Source organism: Mustela nigripes, chromosome X, assembly GCF_022355385.1.
Source record: "Mustela nigripes isolate SB6536 chromosome X, MUSNIG.SB6536, whole genome shotgun sequence".
Lineage (NCBI taxonomy): Eukaryota > Metazoa > Chordata > Mammalia > Carnivora > Mustelidae > Mustela > Mustela nigripes.
This window is the reverse complement of record NC_081575.1, coordinates 13,848,179-13,874,248: the sequence shown is the minus strand read 5'-3', so window position 1 is coordinate 13,874,248 and position 26,070 is coordinate 13,848,179.

Here is a 26,070-nt window from a genome sequence, read left to right as displayed (position 1 = left end):
AAAAGGGAAAGAGGGAGACTTGGCTCACATGCCAAGGACCATACTAGGACCACAGCTGCCCTTACCCCAGCTTGCTTGTAGGGCAGAGGATCGACATCAGGGGAACCAAGCCAAGGAGAACAGAGGCTTGCCATTCTTACCCAGCATCCTGTTAACAGAGCATGGCTGTTACTCCTGCTCCCAGCTCCACAGCAATGGCTCAAAGTATAGTTGACAAGTCAATAGTGAAAATAAAATGGAATTATTTTTCAAGACAACTAATCCAAAAGATGTTAGAGAATGAGGAAAAACACATTTTTTCATTTATTTTCTTGAATATATGTTACTTCATTTGTCGAATACCCTCACAGCCATTTATAGAAATTTTAAATGGCATTTTAAAAATATAATCTTCACCAGTATGTATGTTTACTGGGGAAGAGGTCCACAGAACTCCTCAGAATGCCAGTTTATATGTGAGACCCCTATTTGTTTCCTTTTAAAATATTGTTCACTTTTCTCCTTACTGAGTTCCACGTGGCTCTCAAATATTTGAGTTTAGTTATAATAGTTGTTATTTACTTTCTTGTAGCTTGATTTCAATCATTTCTATATCTTTCACTATTGAATTATTTTTCTCCAGTTTATTTGCCATATTTTCCTGCTAGTACAACTAAGGCATGTCTAATCATGTTTTATTGTAGGCTGGATATTGCAATTTTATATTTTTTTAGTGTCTTCTTTTTTTAAAAAAAGTCTCATATTTTGTCTTCATTTAAAATTTTTTAAATTAACATATAATGTATTATTTGCTTCAGGGATACAGGTCTGTGAATGATCAGGCTTACACAATTCACAGCACTCATCATAGCACATACCCTCCCCCATGTCCATACCCCAGCCACCCTATCTCTCTCCCCTAACCCCCAAGCAACCCTCAGTTTATTTCCTGAGATCAAGAGCCTCTTATGGTTTGTCTCCCTCCCAATGCCATCTTGTTTCATTTTTTCCTCCTTACCCTCTATGGCCCCTCCACCCTACCTCTAAAATTCCTCATATTAGAAAGATCATATGATAATTATCATTCTCTGATTGACTTATTTTGCATAATACCCTCTACTTCCATCCACATCATTGCAAATGGCAAGATTTCATGTTTTTTGATGGCTGCATAGTATTCCATTGTATATATACCCCACATCTTTTTATCCATTTGTCTGTTGATGGACATCTAGGTTTGTTCCATAGTTTGGCTATTGTGGACATTGCTGCTATAGACATTCAGGTGCATGTGCCCCTTTGGATCACTACATTTGTACCTTTAGGGTAAATACCCAGTACTGCAATCACTGGGTCATAGGGTAGCTCTGTTTTTGAGGAAATTCCATGTGTTTTCCAGAGTGGCTATACCAGCTTGTATTCCCACCAACAGTGTAGGAGGGTTCCCCTTTCTCCGCATCCTCACCAACATCTGTCGTTTCCTGATTAGTTAATTTTTAGCCATTTTGACTGGTGTGAGGTGGTATCTCACTGTGGTTTTGATTTGTATTTCCCTGATGCCGAGGTATGTTGAGCACCTTTTCATGTGTCTGTTGGCCATTTGGATGTCTTCCTTGCAGAAATGTCTGTTCATGTCTTCTGCCCATTTCTTGATTGGATTGTTTGTTCTTTGGTGTTGAGTTTGATAAGTTCTTTATAGATTTTGGATACTAGCCCTTTATCTGATATGTCATTTGTGAATATCTTCTCCCATTCTTTCAGTTGTCTTTTGGTTTTGTTGACTGTTTACTTTGCTGTGCAAAAGCTTTTGATCTTGATGAAGTCCCAATAGTTCATTTTTGCCCTTGCTTCCCTTGCCTTTGGTGATGTTTCTAGGAAGAAGTTGCTGTGGCTGAGGTCAAAGAGGTTATTGCCTGTGTTCTCCTCAAGGATTTTGATGGATTCCTTTCTCACATTGAGGTCTTTCATCCATTTTGAGTCTATTTTTGTGTGTGGTGTAAGGGAATGGTCCAGTTTCATTTTTCTGCATGTGGCTGCCCAGTTTTCCCAACACCATTTTTTTAAAGATTTTATTTATTTATTTGACAGAGATCACAAGTAGAGAGAGGCAGGCAGAGAGAGAGAAGGGGGAAGCAGGCTCCCTGCTGAGCAGAGAGCCCAATGCGGGGCTTGATCCCAGGATCCTGAGATCATGACCTGAGCCGAAGTCAGAGACTTAACCCTCTGAGTCACCGAGGCACCCCTCCCAACACCATTTGTTGAAGAAACTGTCCTGTTTTTCCCCCATTGGATATTCTTTCTTGCTTTGTCGAAGATTAGTTGACCATAGACTTGAGGGTCCATTTCTGGGATTTCTGTTCTGTTCCATTGATCTATGTGTCTGTTTAATCTATGTGACAGTACCATACTGTCTTGATGATTACATCTTTATAATAAAGCTTGAAGTCTGGAATTGTGATGCCACCAACTTTGGTTTTCTTTTTCAACATTCCTCTGACTATTCAGGGTCTTTTCTGGTTCCATATAAATTTTAGGACTATTTGTTTCATTTCTTTGAGAAAAATTGATGGTATTTTGATAGGTATTGCATTAAATGTGTAGATTGCTTTAAGTAGCATAGACATTTCCACAATATTTGTTCTTCCAATCCATGAGCATGGAACGTTTTTCTATTTCTTTATGTCTTCCTCAATTTCTTCCATAAGTACTTTATAGTTTTCTGAGTACAGATTCTTTGCCTCTTTGGTTAGGTTTATTCTTAGATATCTTCTGGTTTTGGGTGCAATTGTAAATGGGATCGACTCCTTACTTTCTCTTTCTTCTGTCTTGCTGTTGGTTTATAGAAATGCAACTGATTTCTGTGCATTGATTTTATATCCTGACACTTTACTGAATTCCTATATGAATTCTAGCAGCTTTGGAGTGGAGTCTTTTGGGTTTTACACATAAAGTATCATATCATCTGCAAAGAGTGAGAGTTGACTTCTTCTTTGCCATTTCAGATGCATTTTATTTCTTTTTGTTGTCTGATTGCTGAGGCTAGGGCTTTTAGTACTATATTGCATAGCAGTGGTGATAGTGGACATCCCTGCCATGTTCCTGACCTTAGCTGAGAGCTTTTCTTTATTGAGAATGATATTCACTGTGGGTTTCTCATAGATGGCTTTGATGATATTGAGGTATGTATCCTCTATCCCAACACGGTGAGGAGTTTTGATCAAGAAAGGATGCTGTACTTTGCCAAATGCTTTTCCAGCATCTATTGATAGTATCATATGGTTCTTGTTCTTTCTTTTATTAATGTATTGTTTCATATGGTTCTTGTTCTTGTTCTTACATCACACTGATTGATTTGTGGACGTGGAACCAACCTTGCTACTTAGGAATAAATACCACTTGGTCATGGTGAATAATCCTTTTAATGTACTGTTGGACCCTATTGGCGAGTATTTTGGTGAGAATTTTTACATCCTTGTTCATCAAAGATATTGGTCTGTAATTTTCCTTCTTAATGGGGTCTTTGTCTTGTTTGGGGATCAAGGTAATGCCAGCCTCATAAAATGAGTTTGGGAGTTTTCCTTCTGTTTCTATTTTTTGGAACAGTTTCAGGAGAATAGGTATTAATTCTTCTTTAAATGTTTGGTAGAATTTCCCTGGGAAGCCGTCTGGCCCTGAGCTCTTGTATGTTGGGAGATTATTGATGACTGCTTCAATCTCCTTACTGGTTATGGGTCTATTCAACTTTTCTATTTCTTCCTGGTTCACTTCTGGTAGTTTATATGTCTCTAGGAATGCATCCATTTCTTCCAGATTGTCAAATTTGCTGGCAGATAGTTGCCCATAACATGTTCTTATAATTGTTTGTATTTCTTTGGTGTTGGCGGTGATCTTTACCCTTTAATTCATGATTTTATTAACTTAGGTCCTTTCTCTTTTCTTTTTGATAAGTCTGACTGGGGGTTTATCAATATTATTAATTATTTCAAAGAACCAGCTCCTAGTTTTGTTGATCTGTTCTACTGTTCTTTTTGTTTCTACTTCATTGATTTCTGGTCTGACCTTTATTATTTCTATTCTCCTGCTGGTTTTAGTCTTTCTTTGCTGTTCTATCTCCAGCTCCTTTAGGTGTAGGGTTAGGTTGTGTACCTGAGAACTTTTTTGTTTCTTGCTATATACTTTCCTCTCAGGAGTGCTTTTGCTGTGTCCCAAAGATTTTGAACAGCTGTGCTTTCATTTTCATTTGTTTCCATGAATTTTTTCAATTCTTTAATTTCCTGGTTGACCCATTCACTCTTTAATAGGATGCTTTTTAGCTTCCATGTATTTGAGTTCATTCTAACTTTCCTCTTGTGGGTGAGTTCTAGTTTCAAAGCATTGTGGTCTGAACATATGCAGGAAATAATTCCAGTCATTTGGTATTGGTTGAGACCTGATTTGTGACCCAGGATGTGATCTGTTCTGGAGACTGTTTCATGTGCACTAGAGAAGAATGTGTATTCTGTTGCTTTGGGATGGAATGTTCTAAATATTTCTGTGATGTCCATCTGGTCCAGTGTGTCCTTTTAAGCCTTTATTTCCTTGCTGATCTTTTGCTTAGATGATCTTTCCATTTCAGTGAGGGGGGTGTTAAAGTCCCCTACTATTACTGTATTATTGTTTATGTGTTTGTTTGATTTTGTTATTAATTGGTTTATATAACTGGCTGCTCCTAGGTTAGGGGCATAGGTATTTATAATTGTTAGATCTTCTTGGACAGACCCTTTAAGTATGATATAGTGTCCTTCCTTATCTCTTATTATAGTCTTTGGCTTAAAATCTAATTTATCTGATATAAGGATTGCCACCCCAGCTTTCTTTTTGATGTCCATTAGCACAGTAAATTGTTTTTCCACCCCCTCACTTTAAATATGGAGATGTCTTCAGGTCTAAAATGAATTTCTTGCAGACAACATATCAGTGGGTCTTGTTTTTTTTTAATCATTCTGATACCCTTTGTCTTTTGATTGGGGCATTTAGCCCATTTACATTGAGGGTAACTATTGAGAGATATGAATTGAGTGCCATTGTATTGCCTGTAAGGTGACTGTTACTGTATATTGTCTATGTTCCTTTCTGGTCTGTTACTTTTAGGCTAGCTCTTTGCTTTCAATATTTCCCATAGGGCTGGTTTGGTGTTTGCAAACTCTTTGTTTTTGTTTGTCCTGGAAGATTTTTATCTCTCCTTCTATTTTCAATGACAGCCTAGCTGGATATAGTATCATTGGCTGCATATTTTTCTCATTTAGTGCTCTGAATATATCATGCCAGTCCTTTCTGGCCTGCCAGGTCTCTGTGGATAGGTCTTCTGCCAGTCTACTATTTCTACCATTGTATGTTACAGACCTCTTATCCTGAGCTGCTTTCAGGATTTTCTCTTTGTCACTGAGACCTGTAAGTTTTACTGTTAAATGATGGGTATAGACCTATCTTTACTGATTTTGAGGGGGGTTCTCTGTGCCTCCTGGATTTTGATGCTTGTTCCCTTCACCAAATTAGGGAAGTTCTCTGTTATAATTTTCTCCAATATACCTTCTGCCCTTCTCTCTCTTACTTCTTTTCTGGGACACTAATTATTCTAATATTTGTTTCATCTTATAATATCACTTATCTCTTGAATTCTCCCCTCCTGGCCCAATAGTTGTTTGTCTCTCTTTTGCTCAGCTTCTTTATTCCCCATCATTTGGTCTTCTATATTACTAATTCTCATTTCTGCCTTATTTATCCTAGCAGTAAGAGCCTCCATTTTTTTTATTGCACTTCATTAATAGCTTTTTTTATTTCAACTTGGTTAGGTTTTAGGTTTTTTATTTCTCCAGAAAAGGATTTCATTCCTCCAGAAAAGGATTCTCTAGTATCTTCCATGCTTTTTTCAAGCCCAGCTAGCACCTTGATAATCATCATTCTGAACTCTAGTTCTGACATATTACTAATGTCCATATTGATTAGGTCCCTAGCCATTGGCACTGCCTCTTGCTTTTTTTGTGTGTGTGTGGTAAGTTTTTCTGCCTTCTCATTTTATCCAGTTAAGAATAGATGAATGAGTGAACGAAATACTGAGAGGGTAGCAGTGGTCCCAGAAAGATATACACTAACCAAATCACAAGAGGCCTGAAACTGGTGGGTGAAGAAAGGAAGAAAAAAAGAAAAAAATATATATTAGACTGGTGAATAGAACAGAGCCATACACTTGATTTTGGGTTTTTTTTTTTTTTTTTTTTTTTTGGTCTGTTACTGTTAGAAGAAACTACCTCCCCCAATTTTTTTCTTTAAAAAAAAATTAACATATAATATATTATTAGCCCCAGGGGTACAGGTCTGCGAATCGCCAGATTTACACACTTCATAGCACTCACCATAGCACATACCTTCCCCAATGTTCATAACCCAAACACCCTCTCCCTATGCCCCTCCCCTGGCAACCTTCTGTTTGTTTTGTGAGATTAAGAGTCTCTTATGGTTTGTCTCCCTCCCAATCCTATCTTGTTTCAGTTTTTCCTTCCCTAACTCCCAAGCCCCCCAACTTTGCCTCTCAACTTCCTCATATAAGGGAGATCATATGATAATTGTCTTTCTCTGATTGACTTATTTCACTCAGCATAATAACCTCTAGTTCCATCCACATCATCGCTATCTCCTAAAATTTTAAAGAAAGAAAAACATATATATACAAAAATAAGGGTAAACACGATGACGGGATGGAATATGACTGTAAAGATGACAATTAAAAAAGATTCTGAAAAATGAATTGATAAGATAAGAAGTTGGTTGAAAAAAGAAAAAGAAAAAAGAAAGAATGTGATCAGGCTGGAGACTAGAACAAAACCATGTGCTAGATTTAGGGTATATTTTGATCTATTAGAAGAAACTGTATCCTAAAATTTTAAAGAAGGAAAAACCTATAGGTATATACAAAATAAAGTTAAATATATTGAAGGGATAGAATATGACTATAACAATGAAAATTTAAAAAGATTTTTAAAAGGGTATTGATAAGATGAGATAGTTAAAAAAGTTAAAATAAGAAAGAGGGAAAATTTTAAAAATAGATTAAGAAAAAAATAAAATTCAGAAAATTTAATTTTGAAAAACTAAGGAATCATGGGGGGAAAGCCACGAATTCCATGTGTTGCTTTCCCCCAGCTCTGGAGTTCTGCAGTTCTCTTTGACTCATGAACTTGATCTTGGCTGGATGTTCTTGCTGATCTTCTGTGGGAGAGTCTTGTTGCAGTGATTCTGAAATGTCTTCCCGAGGTGGAATTGCACTGCCCTTGCCAGGGGCCAGGCTAAATGATATGCTTGGGTTTGATCTTGGGAGCTTTTGTTCCCTCAGTGCTTTCTGTAGAGCCCTGGAGGACGGGAATGAAGATGGCACCCTCCCAATTTCTGGCTGGAGGAACCAAGAGCTCGGGGCCCCACTCCTCAGTGTGCACTCAGAGAAAAGCAGTCAATCCTCCCATCTCCCTGGTCTCCAGACACACTCCGTGTTCACCCATCCTATGACCGAACATTGCTATCTCTGGTGTACAGCCCCATTTGGAGTCTCCAAACCCAGCAGATTCCTGCTGCACATTCCTGCACCTCTCCTCCTGGAGGAGGAAGGTGAGTCTCCCTGGATCTGCCACTTGTGGGATCCCTGCTCAAAGAGCAGTGGCCCAACTGTGCCTCGGATCATGGTTTAAGGTAACCTCGAGCTGAGAGCCTGCTGCTTGGCTCCATCTCTGCAGCCAGCTTCCATGCTCTGATACCTGAGAGCTCTACAACACTCAGACACCCCTGACCTTTCTGTGACCCTGCAGGTCCTGAGACCACACTATCCCCACGAGGGTTCCACCCCCCACTTGGCCTCTGGAGCGACATCCCTCAGTGGAGCAGACTTCTCAAAGTCTGATTTTGTGCTCTGCTGCTCTACTGCTTGCTGGGAGCTGACCCCTCCCCCTGCAGTCTCTCCTCCTGTATATTGCCTTGGACTCCCTTCTCTGCATGTCCTACCTTCCAAAAAGTGGTCATTTTCTTTTCCTAGAATTGTTGCTCTTCTTATCTTCGATCTCTTGTGAGTATGTAGATGTTCAGAATGGTTTGATAACTATCCAGCTGAACTCCTGGGACCTGATGATATTTAGGTCTCCTACTCCTCTGCCATCTTGCTCCTCCCCCTGAAATATTTTCTCTTGGTGCGATTAAATAACTGTCATTCAGTGTGATCATTTTTAAGCTTTTTAGAAAGCATTTTAAGGGAAGATCTAGAACAGCTTTTACTCTAGGGATAGTTTAACTCCACTATTATGTGGCCCTTCTGGATTTTCTACTGAATGCTCTGAGTGATCAATGAAGATTCTCTTCTTTGGCTTGTTAAAATTCAAATGCCTCATATGTGAACGCTGGTGACTGAGCAGCTCACAACCTTATGATTACACTTAGCTTGGTCTCAAAAATTTTAGCATACCCATATAGATTTTATTATTCAGCTAGTAGTAAAGGAAACCCCTCTGAAAATTTCTGAAGCTCTTTATTTCTGTGTAGCTACCTACTTTACAGAACTCTTCCCTGAAACTCCTGATTGTCTTAGCCTCCCTGAAATCCAACTCTTTTCTGCTCAAAGAGCCCACTGTGCCGTATTATCTGTCACCATCCCTACTCTGTAGTCCAGAATGGTTTGCCAGATAGAAAGCCAGGGAGACTGTAGCACGTCTCTCATTTGTTTCCCTTCAGCCAAGAATCACAGTTCAATGACCCAGTTGTTCAAGGTCTGAAAACAGTTTTATAGGTTTTGTCCAGTTTCTAGTTTTTGTAGTAGAAAGTTAATTGGTTCCTGAAGTCCATCATGGCCAGAAGCAAAATCTTGGTATTTATTTTTAGGCATTGCTAGCATACATGTAGAATATCTTTTACTCTTGGGCTAGTTTAGCCCCACCAGTATAAATCGACCTTCCTAAGTTCATTACTAAATTGCTAGAGTGTTCAAGGAGTTCTGTTTACTCTAGCTGGTCAGAACTTGAATATTTTCCAACTTATTTGAGTTCTGGGATGTGTTTACAGCTCTACAGTAATTGTTTTCTCACTAGTAGTTATTCTTTGCCACGCCTCATGGAGTGTCTCCTAGGCATGCACAGTTTTGTGTTCAGCAACAGTCTTAAAAAGACTGCTAGGTAAATTGATGAAGCTCTTTCTCTTGAGAGCTCCATCTTCCCTAGAATTCTTCCCTGTAAATTCCAGCCACCTCAGTGTTCCTACACTCTGGTGTCTTTCTCCTCAATTCTGTGAGACTACCTTACTCTGCTTGGGATCTTCCTCTTTGCCCAGAAAATGTCCCCATGCAAAAAAAACTGGGACAAATTATAGAACTTTCTGTCAGGTATTACAATTCTGACTTGCCTGTCACCCAGTATCTAAAACACCTATTTCATGTATATTTTTTTCTGTTTTCTAGTTGTTTGTGGTAAAAGGAAAAGTCCCATACCAATTACTTTATCTTGACTGGAAATCTACTAGTCTTTTTATTTCATTTTTTGTTAAGTGACATTTATTTTTCTAATCAGATATGGTCAAGATATAGTTTATAACTTCCACTCTCTCTTTTTAATTATGGTCTAGTTTAAAAGCAAGATTTTTTTCCTCTCCAAGTCACTGGGGAAACAAAACACATCAGAAAAAAAGTGTGTCTAGAAGATTGGGCTGGTTATTTGGTCTGCATAGAAATGTAAGGAAAGGGAAAATTATAGGATGCTTGAAAATATTCACTCATTGGTTGAAAAAAATACTAATTTTTAAAGAATATATATCCAGTTATGTAAAAAATCTGATGCAGAACAAGAGGAAAAGGGACAAGAATTTAAATAAAGCTCAGGTTAGTTTGAAAATTAATTCCAGAATTCAAAAATTTAGTGACCTCAAATGTTCTTTTGTGATAAAGGTGTATTCTCTGAGAGAATAAAAATTGTATAACCAAATGGGTTTAATATTTTGCCTTGAATGCCAGGAAGTATAAGTTGAAATTTATTGTCCAATTGCAGTAAATGCATCATTTCTAGTGTCTGGTAAAGTGAACTACCAATTTGCTCTATATAGTTTCAAATATCTGGTATTATTATTTTAAGTGTCCTACACATATATATTTATATTTTAAACTGCTTTGATTGCTTAGTTTCATTATGAGAAGTACATTAGAGCTCAATAATAAAAGTAATAAAAGTTTAGGGACTCCTGGGTGGCTCAGTTGGTTAAGCATCTCCCTTTGGCTCAGGTCATGATCCCAGGGTCCTGAGATTGAGCCCTGCATTAGCAGGGAGCCTACTTCTCCCTCCCCTCTGCCTCTTCCCCTTACTCATGCTCTCTCTCTCTCACTCGCTCACTCTTTCAAATAAATAAATATTTTTAAAAGATGATTACTTGGTCCCTTGAGGAGGTAACAGTATATAAGAAACTGACACATAAAGAGAAAATTCCAAATTACGATTTTGAGATCAGTGTTCTAATCAAGAGATTTGCAGAAGGCAGTGGGATTCCAGTGGTCCATACAACCAAATCATCTGGATGGGATGTCTGGTAGACCTTCCTGGGAGAGATGACATTTTTTTCATCTAAAAGGAAACGAAGGAGTTTATTTATAGAAAAACAAAACAAAACGACCCACAAAGAACATTTCAAGTATAGGAAATAGTATATGCAAAGGCATTCAGTCATAAAAAAGCATTGTTATAAGAGAATTGGAATAAATTCCATATGGCTGGAATATAGAGACAGAAGAAAGGAATGGCAGGAGGAGATAAAGTAGGTTGGGTGTTTTTTTTAAATGTTTTTTTAAATTTATTTTTTATTTTCAGCATAACAGTATTCATTATTTTTGCACCACACCCAGGGCTCCATGCACTCCGTGCCCTCTATAATACCCACCACCTGGTACCCCGACCCCCCACCCCCCACCTCTTCAAAACCCTCAGGTTGTTTTTCAGAGTCCATAGTCTCTCATGGTTCACCCCCCCCTTCCAATTTCCCCCAACTCCCTTCTCCTCTCTAACTCCCCATGTCCTCTATACTATTTGTTATGCTCCACAAATAAGTGAAACCATATGATAATTGACTCTCTCTGCTTGACTTATTTCACTCAGCATAATCTCTTCCAGTCCCGTCCATGTTGCTACAAAAGTTGGGTATTCGTCCTTTCTGATGGAGGCATAATACTCCATAGTGTATATGGACCACATCTTCCCTATCCATTCGTCTGTTGAAGGGCATCTTGGTTCTTTCCACAGTTTGGTGACCATGGCCATTGCTGCTATAAACATTGGGGTACAGATGGCCCTCCTTTTCACTACATCTGTATCTTTGGGGTAAATACCCAGGAGTGCAATGGCAGGGTCATAGGGAGGTTCTATTTTTAATTTCTTGAGGAATCTCCACACTGTTCTCCAAAGAGGCTGCACCAACTTGCATTCCCACCAACAGTGGAAGAGGGTTCCCCTTTCTCCACATCCCCTCCAACACAAGTTGTTTCCTGTCTTGCTAATTTTGGCCATTCAACTGGTGTAAGGTGATATCTCAATGTAGTTTTAATTTGAATCTCCCTGATGGCTAGTGATGATGAACATTTTTTCATGTGTCTGATAGCCATTTGTATGTCTTCATTGGAGAAGTGTCTGTAGTAGGTTGGGTTTTGATGGTGAAGATCCTGCTGATATGCTGAGTTTGGCCTTAATCCTTAGGAAATGGGCACTAGTGGAAGATTCTGATTAGCGAGATACAGTGATTTACCAGAATGCTTCTTTGATAAAACAGGATCAGGCAACATTACTGTATTCTGTTTGCAAAAGGGAAACATCTCCCAGAAATTTTTAATCCAGTTAAGTGCCTGTGCAGCCCCTGCAACTATGTTCTCTCCTTTAAAATCTCCAATTTCTCATTCTATCATTTTCCAGTTTCAGTGTGCTTAACTATTGACTTTCTTTCTTCTTGTTCTCAGGCCTCAGACCTTAACACATCATTCCCTTATTCTTCTGCAGAATTCCTTATCTCATTATAGATAAGGATTGATTCTATTTGCTTAAATCTGAACCTAGGTGTCATTCTTGACATCTCCCTCTCCCTCATCCCTCACATTGCATTCACTGTAAGGCATGCTGATTCTGCCTCTAAAGATACACATGCTCCAAGCTACACAAGCTTCCAAGACCACTTCAAGAAGTAGTTCATATGGTGTTCTCCATTTCATTTCTTTGATTTTTCTGGTGAATGAATGGAGAAGTTTCCAATTCTGAGCTTCTGCAAATAAAATTCTTTTTTTTTTTAAGATTTTATTTATTTATTTGACAGAGATCACAAGAAAGCAGAGAGGCAGACAGAGAGAGAGAGAGAGAGGGAAGCAGGCTCCCCACTTAGCAGAGAGCCTGATGCGGGGCTTGATCCCAGGACCCTGAGATCATGACCTGAGCTGAAAGCAGAGGCTTTAACCCACTGAGCCACCCAGGTGCCCCTGCAAATGAAATTCTATTAGAGTTCTCACATAAAGTTTCTTTAAACCCAACTGCCAAATATTCACTGCAAACACCATGGGAGCTTATCACCTTAGAGACCCTAACCAGATCTGGGACCATACACTTGATCACTTAGTCATGCCTACAGATATAAAACCTCATAAAACTCCATCCTCTTTTCCACTCCAGGAACCACATTCCTTTATCTGGATTTATAGCGGATAAATCCAAACAGTGATTTTCTAGGATCGGGGGCTCAGAGAAAGTTCTGTTACTTGCTATAACATTTTCCCACCTGTTTAATCTTGATAAAAATTGTCTTGAATTTCTAGTATGTTCCCTGTACCTTTCTAGGCTACTAAACACCAGTTTAAAAAAAAACCCACCCATCCTTCTGTTGGTATGTGGCAGGGAGAGGATGTAGTTGTGGAAAAGAGAAAATGGATGAAATTGCAGAAGAGATTATTTACGGTAATCATCACACAAAGCTTTCCTGGCAGCTTTGGATCTGGAGAATGTTGGAAGTACTATCCCTAGAGAGAGTGGCTGAGGTCTAGGGATGAAAAACAAAATATAAATAGTATTCAAGGCAAACCAATTTAGAAAGACATTTATCCAATTACTTCATAGCCTATTTTTATTTTAGATGTATGAAGATACCATAACATCATCAAGAAAATTGAACTTTAGTACTTAGGACTTAAGTTGCCCACCTCACAGTGAGTATCTATACACACCACAAATCATTTTCTGTAATAGAACTTCTCCTAAGAGCTACAGTGTTTTGAAATGTTAGGACTAGAAGGATCTACCTAGAATGTCTGGTTTACCCTGTCATCTTCTAGATGGGGAAACTGAGATCTAAAATAGGGAGGGGAATTTATTCATTGGAAGACAGACAACTGGCAGAGCTAAACCCAGAGTCCTGCCCTTCAGTTCCCTTTTTCTCTACATACTGGCTTACAAAATCATACCATATCCACCTGGTCACATATTTGTACAATTACTGAGAACATTTTCTATTTGTTAGATTTATTGAAATTGGAACTATTGTGAAAAAGAAATGATAAAACAGGAAAGGGACCACAATCTCTACAAACCCTTTCTTCATTAGACTTCAAATAATAACCCTCTTCTCCCTTTATTCCAAGGCCCTATTGATAGTTGATTGCTGAGAGTTTTTTTTTTAACCCAGTCTTGTTTTGCTTATTTCATCCTTGATTGCATTCTGCTTCTCTCTCCAGCAGCCACTTCTTAACTGCTACCATTTTGTAAGCTTCCCTGCTGCTCTAAGGCTGTCATTGCGACTGATTAATTTCATTAGCACAATGATGCACTTAAGCAGGACTAACTCATCTCTTTTGTTTTGTGATCTGGAGTGCACATCACAGAGTATTTGCAGGAAGAGATAGCTGCTTAGACGCCAGATGGGAAAAGAAAAATATGAGGACCTTTGCTTGTATGTCTTTAAATAAGATGTTCAAGATCTCCCGGGTCCTTGAGGAACCCAGTTAAGGTGCTCAGCAGCACAATCAGAATCTTATTCTTTTGCCAGTGCTTTCCTTATCCTGGAGCGTGGGAGCATGGCTTCCAATCTATCACTTATCAAATGAAGAGGAGAAAGAAAGGGCACATTTATTTAACATCTACTAAGTGCCAGGCACCATCCTAGTAGACCTTTTATCATCTAATTAAGTGCCAGCTTCACAATGATATATCCTTTGCTGCCCAGGAAAATTTTTAAATTAGGATGTACAGTTCCCTGAGATCATGTCACTGTTCCAATCCCTGGCTTCTACTCATGCAAATTAAGAAACCCAAGTAAAAGATGAGCAAGGGGAGCTCCTGGCTGGCTCAGTCAGTTAAGCGTCTGCTTTCAGCTCAGGTCATGATCCCAGGGTCAGGGGATGGAGTCCCGAGTCAGGCGCCCTGCACAATGGGGAGTCTGCTTCTCCCTTTCCCTCTGTTTTTGCCCCTGACTCATGCTCTCTTTGAAATTAATAAGTAAAATCTTTTTTTAAGATTTTATTTATTTATTTGACAGAGATCACAAGTAGGCAGAGAGGCAGGCAGAGAGAGAAGGGGATGCAGGCTCCCTGCTGAGCAGAGAGCCCGATGTGGGGCTTGATCCCAGGATTCTGGGATCATGACCTGAGCCGAAGGCAGAGGCTTTAACCCACTGAGCCACCCAGGCACCCCAGGATAAATAAAATGTTTAAAAAAAAAAAAAAAGATGAGCAAGGGCTGTGAGATAAAAACCGATGATTTAGAAGTGAGAGCAGTCACACAGAACCCACCTCCCTGCTCAAGTAAACTGGGCATGAGTGAAAATAAATTTATGATTGCTCTCTGCAAAGTTTGCAGACTTTTCAGAAATACGGTATAGTAAAACACTCTGGGCTTACTGACCAGGGTTCAGCCAGAGCTGTGCGGCCAACTAGCCTAGTGATGTCGGGTAAGGCTCTTCCTCTCTCTGGGGCTCACTTTCCCCATATTAAGTAACTGTGCCTTACAGAGCCCTTTTAGGAGTCAAAGGGCAGAGCCTGTGGATCAAGGACCAAGAGAAGGACTCAGAAGCTTCCCTAACCCTGTTTCAAAAAGTCCTCACTTTCTGTATGTTTTAGATAGTGGGGTTCCAAGAAATCTTTCATGTTAACAGGATTTATATGGCTCTAAAAGTTTGAAAATCATTTGGCTAGATTATGTCTTCAGTCCTTTCTGGCTCTGAGTCCTGTGGGTCTGAGTTTTGAAAATCTGGCTGTTGATTGCCCAGCTCTTGAGACTACAAAAGCGAGGTGAGATTCTAAAATATTTGCTTTCACTTCCAACTCCATTTGTTTTCACTCTTTTGCTTCTAAAGAACCATTTTAAAAAGATTTTATTTATTTATTTGACAGAGAGAGGAAGAGACAGCAAGAGAGGAAACTTAAGCAAGGGGAGCTTGAGAGGGAGAAGCTGTTCCTGTTGAGCAGGGAGCTGGATGCAGTCCTCCATCCCAGGATCCCAAGATCATGACCTGAGCCGAAATCAAGAGTCAGATGTTTAACTGACTGAGCCACCCAGGCACTCCTCTCTGAAATTTTGATTAATTAACATTTGGACTTCATGTCCACTTGATCTAATGACAAAATAAAAGAAAGCAAATGACCCCACATTTGTAAGGCAACTTTTCCAGATTCAGATCTTTCTATATTCCTTTCAGGTCTTCTACAGCTTAGTTATTAACTCTCACACACATGCCAAGATTTTTCATATATCTCTGTGCCTTTTCATGTATCTCTAATCCTCTGGAATTACATTTACCTTCTTTTCTTTATCAGAAAATTAATTTCTCAGAGCACCACTCAAATGAGGATAGAGTCTTCCTTCAGTCATACCTATAGGAAAAATTCGTGTTGTTATTATTGTTATCAATAATACTGTCAGTAAGAATAGAAATAGTTGCCACTTATTAAACATATTTTTCTCATCACTTACCACAGAAAGCTTTATTCATCCACACCATTCCAGAGAAAGGCAGGCTCATTTTAGTAAGCTGTGATCTTGGGCTTCAGCCAGTTCTCTCTCAACTCATTTCTGCTCATCTTGCTTCTTTTTCTCCTTAACTGCCATCCTCTCTTCCTCTCCTACCCAAGATTTCCTATAATGGTAGCACTTGGCTCTGTAGGCCCCCCTGAGGTACAGGGCAGGGTCATGGATGACCTTGATGAATGGGGAGACTTGCACCAGCAGCACCGTCTTGCCTATAACCTCTGTTAAGCGTTTATTATATGCCCACCTCTAATCCTGACTACAGCACTCTGAAGTAAATCCTGACATTTTCCTTATGAAAATGTATAGTGAACTATGAGAAGATGATGTAACTTGCCCAGGGTCAGACAGCTAAAAATAGCTGAGCTATAGTTCAAGCCCAGGTTCGTCTGAGTCTTAACTGTATATGCTTACTATTGATTTCCTCTCTTAATATAAGGGTATATTTCTATGCCTCTCTGTGTGTATCTTCAACAAAGCACTGTATCTTATTATTTCTACATTTTCAACACCTGAGCACGATACCTAGCACATGGTAGGCAGTCATACTATAATGTGATACACTTATAATAATAATAATGTTGGCTGACTAAATAGATGAGTGAATGTGTGCACCAGAAAGAGGTGTGGCTTGGAGCAAATATACGTCCCAGGCTGAGAAAGATTACAGAACACCAGCCTGTATGGCAGAGTACTGAAAAAGTCCAGATACTTTATCCAAGATTTATAAATTCTGAAATTCAGCCCGGATCACAAGACTTGCTCTAGTGGTAGTCTCGCATTCAGAATTTTACCTCAGCCCTTCAGAGGTGAAAGAAAATGTCTGGTCCTTAAACCATTTGAGGAAGATAAATTTCATATTTCAGATCTGCCACAGGGTTTATGTGATTTAAGAGAAATGTGACCTCAAAGTTAATCCTCATCCTCTTGGTTTAGAATTTCAAGTCAACTAAACTTGAAGTGCCTTAACATATTCCATGCGGGCCAGAAACCCTGAAAAGCATTCTGTTTCTTATAGCCTAAATGTTGAGGGTGTTGTCATTCTAACTTTAAATTTCAGGATGTATTTAATGTCTGTGAAAGCATAGGATTAAGAGGCCTGGGGGCAGCACAAATGTATTGGCATTTATAAGGAGAAGGGTACATTGGCCTCCCTCTGCTCCTGAGTAAAGGGTATGTGCTTTTAACTTTCTGAATATGTCAAACCTGGTGAGACTTGAGACTTGAGCCATGAAATTGATGCTAGCTAGAAATACCTTAGGTGCTTTGGGTGTTGCTTTGTTGTGATCTGTGCCTGTATGTTTGTGCTCAAGATTTAAGAGATTCAGGGTGGTCTGGATCAGTGAGGAGGGCAGCCAGGAAAGGATTTGACCAAATTGCAGTGTCTGAATTTGGCAATACAGTATGTCCACACATACTTGCATTCTACCAGATTTTCTGAATGTGAACTCTGGAAATCATGAGATACTTAACAGTCATAGCGTGTCATAGCTGGAAAAGACTATCCAAAGTCATCATGGCTGGATGGAGAAACTGAGGACCAGAAAGGGTAAAGGATTTATCCAAGGTCTTAGAGATAGTACATGCTACCTCTAGAACCCTGGTCTCTTACACCTCAATCTGTTGTCCTTTCTACTACCCTAAGTTATCTCCTTGGAGAAAGAACAAGTCAAGAGAAAGTGTATCTCCTATCTAAGTGAGGGGCACCACCACTTACTGCCTCTTTCTTTTACTGAATGTTCCTGGCTAAACACTATCTGAAATGATCCCATAATTTGCATATCTGCTCTTGCCCTAGAGCCTGTTTAGACCACAACAGAAAATCTCGAGGCAAATTCGTAGCCCTTAATCGCAGCCTGGGTCCCTGATACTTTTGGCCTTCATTTTTGCTTGTAATTTCTTTCCGTGATTCTCCCAAAACCTTCTTAGTCTCTGGAAGTCTCTTACTCAGCCACCAGTAGATAATGTTCATCAGGAGTAAAAGTCATCAGATGTGAGTTTACCGAGCTTACTATTCTTCTGCCTATACTACATTTCACCTACACCCAATCTTTCATCTTGCTTCTATTATCAGTGGAAGTTGTATTTTTTTTCTCCCATTCAAGTCCTGATTCTTGGTCCTACTGTGAATTAGCTCCTCTTCTGGGACCAATTAGCTACTCTTAATTCTATGTCTCCATGCTCCCTCTCTCTAATTTCCCTACAGTCTGTCTGTCTGTCTGTCTATCTATCTATCTATCTATCTATCTATCATCCATCTATCTGTCTACCGTATTCATCTATCTCTTTTTCTACACACATATGCTCCTGTATTCAAATAATTCTCTTTTAATAGCGAACAAAAATTCCCATGAACTTACATTTCCTTGTAATAATCACCCATTTCCCTCTTTCCTTTTAAAGACATTCTTCTTGGAAGAATATTCTGTACTTGCTTTCTCCACTTTGTTTGCCATGTAAATCTCATTGCAATGTAATACAGTTGCTCTTCTTACCACTACCACCTCCTCCCAACCCCCAAGTCAAAAGTCTTTTTACCAAAGTGACCAGTGATTTCCAAGTTGAAAAATACAACTGAATACTCTTCATTTCTAACTCATTGGATCTCTCTGCTATATTTGAAATTGGTTCCCACTCCCTCTTTCTTTTAAAATACTTTATTTCAGGGGTGCCTTGGTTGGCTAAGCTTCTGCTTTAATCTCAAGTCATGGTCCCAGGCTCCTGGGATGGAGCCCTGCATTGGACTCCCTGCTCAGTGGGGAGCACTTCTCCTTCTGCTGCTCTCCTTGTCCTGACACCTTCTCCTTCTGCTCCTCCCCGATTGTTCTCTCTCTCTCTCTCTCTCTCTCTCTCAAATAAATAAATAAAATCTTTTTAAAAAGACAATTTTTTTTAAAAGCTACTTTATTTCCTGGGCTTCCATAATACTAATTTTTCCCCCTCTGTCTCTCTGACCACTCTTTTCCAGTTTTCTTCACTAGTTTCTTTTCTCTTTCCTAAAACATTGGTGGGATTCAAGTGTCCCTCCTTGGCCCAATGTTTTTCTCTTTTAAAATTCTTTTCTTGAATCATATCATCATATCCCATGGTTTTAACTACAACTTGTTTGGCAATGACATCTAAAATAGGATATTTCCCTCTCCTGATCCAAATTTGTAACTGCCTGTTGCTTGTCTCTAGTATCTTAGTCCAAATGTGACCCTAACTGAAGTCATTATCTATTGCTTATTTCAGTAAATTGTATCACCTATCTAGGCACGTAATAGTGCAACCTGACAATGATTCTACACTCCTTCCTATTTTTTACTGCCCTTTCCTTCTCCACCCTTCATCAATCAGGAAGTACTCCTGATTTTACCTATTAATCATTTTTTCAAGGCTTTTTCTGTCTATCCAAACTATTCTCTGCCCTAGTTCAGGCACCCAGTATCTCTTGTTTGGACTCCTACAACTTCTTCTGAATAGTTCTTTTCACTTTTAGTGCTCAGGATGATCTTTCTAAAACAAATTGACCATTAGACCTCCATATTTAAAACTTTCGATGCTTACTTATCATCTACAGAATAAAGGTCGATTTTTACCATAACTTAGAAGGTTCTTCATGATTTGTTCCCTATGTGACTCTTAAGCATTATTTCCTACCATTTGTCACTTCGGTACAGTCTACTACTATTAAACTACACATCATTCTCTGTAAATACTAATGCTGACTTAGACCTACTGTACTTTTCTTTCCTACCTTTCTTCATCTAGAAAATTACACCATACTGTCAGCAATAATTTCCTCTAGGAGACTTCAGGCTAGGATATGTTCCTCCCTTCATTTATGCACACTTTTAGCATAGTACATATAATATTTTACTGAAATTTTCTGTTTAATTGTCTCTCTATTGGATGATAAGTTCCATATGGACTGGGCTTGCATGTTTTTATCTTTGCAGTTTTATTTTTGGCACATAATAAGCATTCAGTAAGTATTTGTAAATGATATAGTCCTATTAATCACTAGGCAGACCTCTTAGATACTCCATTTTATTAATCTTTCCATATCTAACCAATCACCAATGTCTAGAATATCTCTCCAACCTGTTTTCTTCCCTCTTCCATCACTACTGCTACTGCCTTACTTCAGGACTTTATATTTTCTTGCCTGTACAATTTTTCCCCCCTATTTATCAACTACAATGTAGCCAAACTAACTTTTCCTACTTATGGATTTAACAATGTCATTCCTTTGCTTAATACTGTTTGGTAGTTTGTCATTTCTTTTAGGGCAAAGAACAAACACCTTAGTCTGACTTTCAGTGATGCCCCTTTTACACTTTTCCAGCTTCATCTGTTGCCATTCCCCTCCATATACTCACACACCTCTACACCCCATTCATACCAGAAACGTTTTAAATTCCCTAATCATATACATCTATTTCATGCCACTGTGGTTTTCCCTATACAGCTCTTTCTTCTCAAAATTATTTCCCTTACCCCTTGTTCCCAAGAAAAATACCAGCTCAGACTGGTTAACTACTAACCATGCCTGGTATGGTACAGATGCTCAATAACTTTTGTTCAGTGAATAAGTGTATGAATAAACCTAGGTGGTATTTCAGTATAGGTATCATATAAAGATAAGAGGAGAAAATAATTGGAAGATAATAAATGCGTTTGGGAAGTTTATGAAGTTTATTATGAAGGAAATAATTCCTCTGATCTGAGAGAGTGTGGGAGAGGACACTAAGGTAAAGAGATAATTTTGGAATCTGACAAGTAATCTGTTTCATCAGTCATACAATGCTTATGGATTAAAAGGAAGTAATCTTTACATTGTAATGCCAACCATCCCCTCCATACACACATCCCATTTCTTTCTTCCTTGGTGGTAAGCATTTCTCAGAGAGCTCAAGCAAAGGGAATTACGGTGGATTAGGTTAATCAGTTTTCTTTTCTAACATTTAGTAAGCAAACTGCACTGAAGAAATATCATTTTTAATACAGGAAAAGAGTAGGACCAGTGCTATGTTGAATCTTAGCTTGGGAACCAAGGCATGAGTATCTCAGTGGTATTTGGATAGAGCAAGAGGGCATATAAAAGCACAGAAAGATTGAATATAGAGAGAAGGCTGAGAGGGAGATAATGATGCATGAAAATAAATTATAAGCAGAGTTATGAACTTCAGTCTAAGTTAAATTGAGCAAACATACTTAACAGGGGACATGTAAAGGCTTTCAAAATTCAACTTTTGAACAAAACAGAGCAGACAAGAGGAAGAAGGAGAAAAGGAAAGAAAAGAGGTCTCTCAAATGGCCATTTAGGCAGGACAGAAACAGTTTAATGTTGACACAAACTTGTTGTCTGGTGTATTCGTTTTTCTATTGCTGCTTTAACAAATTACCAACAACTTAGTGGTTCTTAAAACATAATAAATTATTATTTACACTTAAACTTTGAGATGTCAAAAGTCTAAAATTGGTCTCACAGGGTTAAAAATGAAGGGTTGGCAGGCTTGCATTCCTTCTGGAAGTTCTAGGAAAGAATCTATTTTCTTGCCTTTCCAGGCATTTTCTTGTCTTTCTAGGCATTTTCTTGCCTTTCAAACTTCTAGCGGCTGTCTATATCCCTTGATTCATGGTCCTCTTCCTCCATTTTCAAAGTCAGAAATATTGGGCCAAATCCTTCTCATGCTGTCATCTTCCTGGTTCCCTCTCTTCTACCACCCTCTTCTACTTATAAGGACCCCTGAGCTTATGTTGGGCCCATCTGGATAGTCTATCTCAAGGTTAGCTGATTAGCAACCTTAATTCCATCTTCGACCTTCATTCCCCTTTGCCATGTAACCTAACATATTCACAAGTTCTGGGGATTGGGAAATGGACCTCTCTGGGGAGGAGACTCATTATTCTATACCTGGCCTTCCCATTGCAATATGAGAATATGAAGGTGAACTATGATCAGGAAGCAAAAAGAGAGGCTGGGCAGAGGCTCCCAACATTCCTTGGACCTGACCTTAAGGCATCTGTTAAACACTAGTTAGATAAAACTGCAGGATGGAATATTGAGGCCAGCAACCTATGTGCTGCTCTGAGAGTGCAGGTGGATGGATAGTTGGGGTGGAGCTAGTCTCAGTGTTCTGTCCCTCTAGAGCCAGGGATCTGATAGATCCCCTGAGTCCCTCTCACATCCTGGCAGCGGTAGGTAATGCCATCACCATCCTCTGAGACCCCAATGTTTTATTTGTCTCCTCTTTAAATGAAAAAAAAAAAAAAACAGCGTTAGAAGAAAACATCTGACCAAATGATGTGTGGAATTGCTATGGCTGCTCCTGCTGACTGTAGTCTCCAAGGGACAGTTGAGCTGAGCTCAAGGGGAAGACAGAACCTGTGCTGGCAATCTTTTATCAGATTGATTTTGCACTGAGTATATTGCGTTTTCTGCCAGCCATAATTAAGCAAGGTGCACTGTTCCCATTCTGATAGTCATTTTCATATTCATTACAAATAAAAAATCTTATAAATCAGCACAGACATAGAGAATGGCAGTTTGAGTGAGGACAGAAACTTAGAATTGCCTGACCCATACGAAGTCTCAGGTCAAAGGGACCTAGGTTTACTTCTAGTTTCAGCATTTTGAAATGCATTGCCATATTAATTAGAACCTGAAATGCCAAATTATGCTCAGAAGGAGCACATTACAGGATCAAAGATGAAGGATGATTGCCACTAGTGAAGAAGACCTTTTTTTTTTTCTTTTTGCCTTTTAAAAGTAAACAAAACAAAGAAAAAAAGGACAAATCCTCTCATTTGAAGTAACTAGTACCTCAGAAACACTGGAACCTGTGTTGGTAACTAATATAGCTTGTATCCACCAGTCAGGGTTTGGTCAGAGAGACAGAACCACCTTGAGTGGTAAGAGAGAAGGGATTTACCATAGGACTTTGGCATTATGCTATTGTAGGATCTCGTTAAGCAGTCTCTGGAAGGCTGCTGCTTCTGCATCTGCTTTTGAGTATGAAGTCATCAGGGCTGGCAACTGGGGAGAAAAGATGGGCATAAAGCAGGGAGAGCAGGGACAAACTAGAACCCATGAGGTGAACTGGAATATATGAGAATGAAGGACAGCCATCAAGGACAAACTCAAAGCTACAAGAGCAGATAAACTTATAAAGACAAACTGGAAGGCCTGAAGACAATTTGGAAACTATATCTTCCTCTCCCATCACAAACTTCAGTGATGTGGATGACCTACAGGATCTTCAGCACATGAACCTATTATCACACCTCATTATCTGTAAAATGAGTCCCTTGGTCAGAAGCAATGCTGCTGGAAAATCATGAGGGAGAAGAAGATACCAATAGTGGTTTTGGCAGAAGCACTGCAGACAGGAATGGTAAATCCATGTACAGAGCAAGTGTCTGCTCTGCTGAGAATATGCCCTTTTCCATCGATGCAAGTAGTCCGGTGCAATTGTTCTACCACCTGGAAGCTGGCTGGTACCTCTGGGGAATGGTGCCATATTAGGAGATCACCCTCGATCTCTGCTTTTGACAGGTTGGGCACTCAGCAATATCTGTAGCTGAGCCAATGCATAATCTCCAGCTTCTGTTCATGGATACACTGGGCTATGAAGGAGCAGCTGGGAAAATGGGCTGGCTATCTGACTTCTACAGTACAGGTACTTACCCTTCTGATTATTAAGATATTTCTGTGCTGAGGTCACTCTGTGACATTCATGTGGAACACATGTATCTTCACACTCTGCCCATTCGGAAAAGGACCATCCATGTATTTCTTTCCAGATCTCCTTGTCACCATATTTCTAAGTATTTTTCCAAGTCCCCAAACATCCAGCCAAACCACTAGCCAAGCTCATGAGTCAGTGGAGATTTGTGCTTCCGGCCATCTCTCCTTTTGGGCACCATGAACAACCAAGAGCACTGATTAAAGTTTTGCCTACTGGAAGGATTTCTCTTTACAACTTTTTTTCCAGGGGCATCCAGAGTGCGACTAGAGTAGTACATCTGTCAACTTTTGGGTGGTGTCTACACAGTGTAAACTGAGCTCAATTTTGTTACTCTTCAGATAAGGTCAAGTAAGTCCCCAGGAGATCATCGGTATGAGTGGGGAGAGAGAACATAAAGTAGCAGTAATGAGAGGGGTGGGCATCTGGGCCACTTGCTCATGCAGCTTACTTGTACTTCCAGGACTTGTTTGAGTGTGAACTAACATATACCACCTGATGATAGACTGCTGCTGTGCAGGACCAACTTCATGTCCCTGTGGGTCAAATAACACCCAATTTACGAGTGGTAACTTTGAGGTCTCCACAGAGGCACAATAGTAAGCTGTTTGTCAAAAGGAGAATGCCTGCAGAGGATGCTCCCAAATCATGAAGGCATATGCTCTGATTCACCACCAGGGGCCTGACAGAAGCTTCTCTATTTGCTACTGACACTTAAAGCACCATTAGATTTGTCGGGTAATACAGCCTAAGCGATTGAGCGGCTTACATAGGCCTCTGAATCTGATGTAGGGCCTTCTCTTGTTCTGTGCCCACAGAAATCTGGCAGCTTTTGGGTTACTCGGTAGATGGACCGGACCCAAGTGAGGACCAAAATGAAAACCCAAATGCCTTGAAAATCCAAAGAGGCCCAGTGAGCATTTTGCCTCTATTACCAAAGAATATACTGATTTGTTCCAAGATAAAACCGTGTCTGGAAGAGCAGCTATAATTGGAGTTATGACGTGATTAAGTTTATGGTAATATGCATGCCTTCTCCATGCGTGCTGCCTTCTGCACAGGCCAACAGTTGATTTGGTTGGGGTGTGGTAGGTAGAGTCAGTTTTAATGGTTTCTACTTGTTAGTGCTCACCCTAATAGTCCTCACTCTGTAGATTATGAAGCTGAGGGACTCTGCCAGTTGCTGAATGTATCTGTTCCAAACATGCATTTGGAACTGGACGAGTAACCATAGGGTGCGACTGAGGACTTGCTGGTCCACTATGAGAGAGATCTGAGGTAATACTGTACTGATTACCTGACTTACAAAAAAATCCTACTCTGGTGGATTACAGGGGTCTTTTGGGTCTTTAACAGTTAATGTCATTGATAGCTAATATCCAGCACTCCCTCAAAAAAAAAAAAAAAAGATTATTTATTTGAGAGAGAGAGAAAGAGAGAGAGAGAGAAAGCGCATAATCAGATGGAACAGCAGGGTCTCTGCTGAGCAAGGAGCCTGATGCAGGGCTTGATCCCAGGATCCTGGGATCATGACCTGAGCCAAAGGCAGACGCTTAACCCACTGAGCCACCCAGGTGTTGCTCCAAAAGAATTTTTATATGTTAAAGTAGCTTCACAGGATCCTGATCCCCCAAATTTCTGATCATTCCAGTTTCCTCAATATATATTCACCCTGATAAGTGGACACAGATCTCTTTCCCCACCTTCTCCAGTGCACTTAGAAGCAACCAACAAACCCACTCTATTCCCTTTTTCCCACTAAAACGCTATATGACAACAAATACTTGGTTCCTCCCAAATCTTGTCCTTTATTACAGGTGTCTTACAGGTTGTGACTTAGGTAACTGTTTGCTACTACCTAACATGGGCTCAGAGTATGCCTGTTACCACTGGAAACAGAGTAATTAGTGCCTTTAGATCTCATCAGCTCAGAAAATCAATTATAAATCACCTAAAAAGATAAAGGGAATCTATTCTTGAGGCTCTGTGTGTACCCTGGAACTACTTCTGGTCCCAAACACTATATGCTATAATATATAGCATGCATTTGATCAGAGAAGCAGACTGGCATGAAAGAGAAGAAGGGATTTATCATAGGGATTTTACTTTTTGCTACTGGGGGATCCGTGTAAGCTGTCTGTATAAGGCTGTTGCTTATGAACCTTGTGATGGTATGAAGTCACCTGAAATGGCAGTCAGGAAGGGAAATGGATATAAAGCGGGGACTAGAGTAGATAAACCGGAGCCTATGAGGACAAACTAAAACCTCACCCAGACTTGCTGCTGTAGACCTGCAGGATGAATTGTGAGAGCTGGAGGGT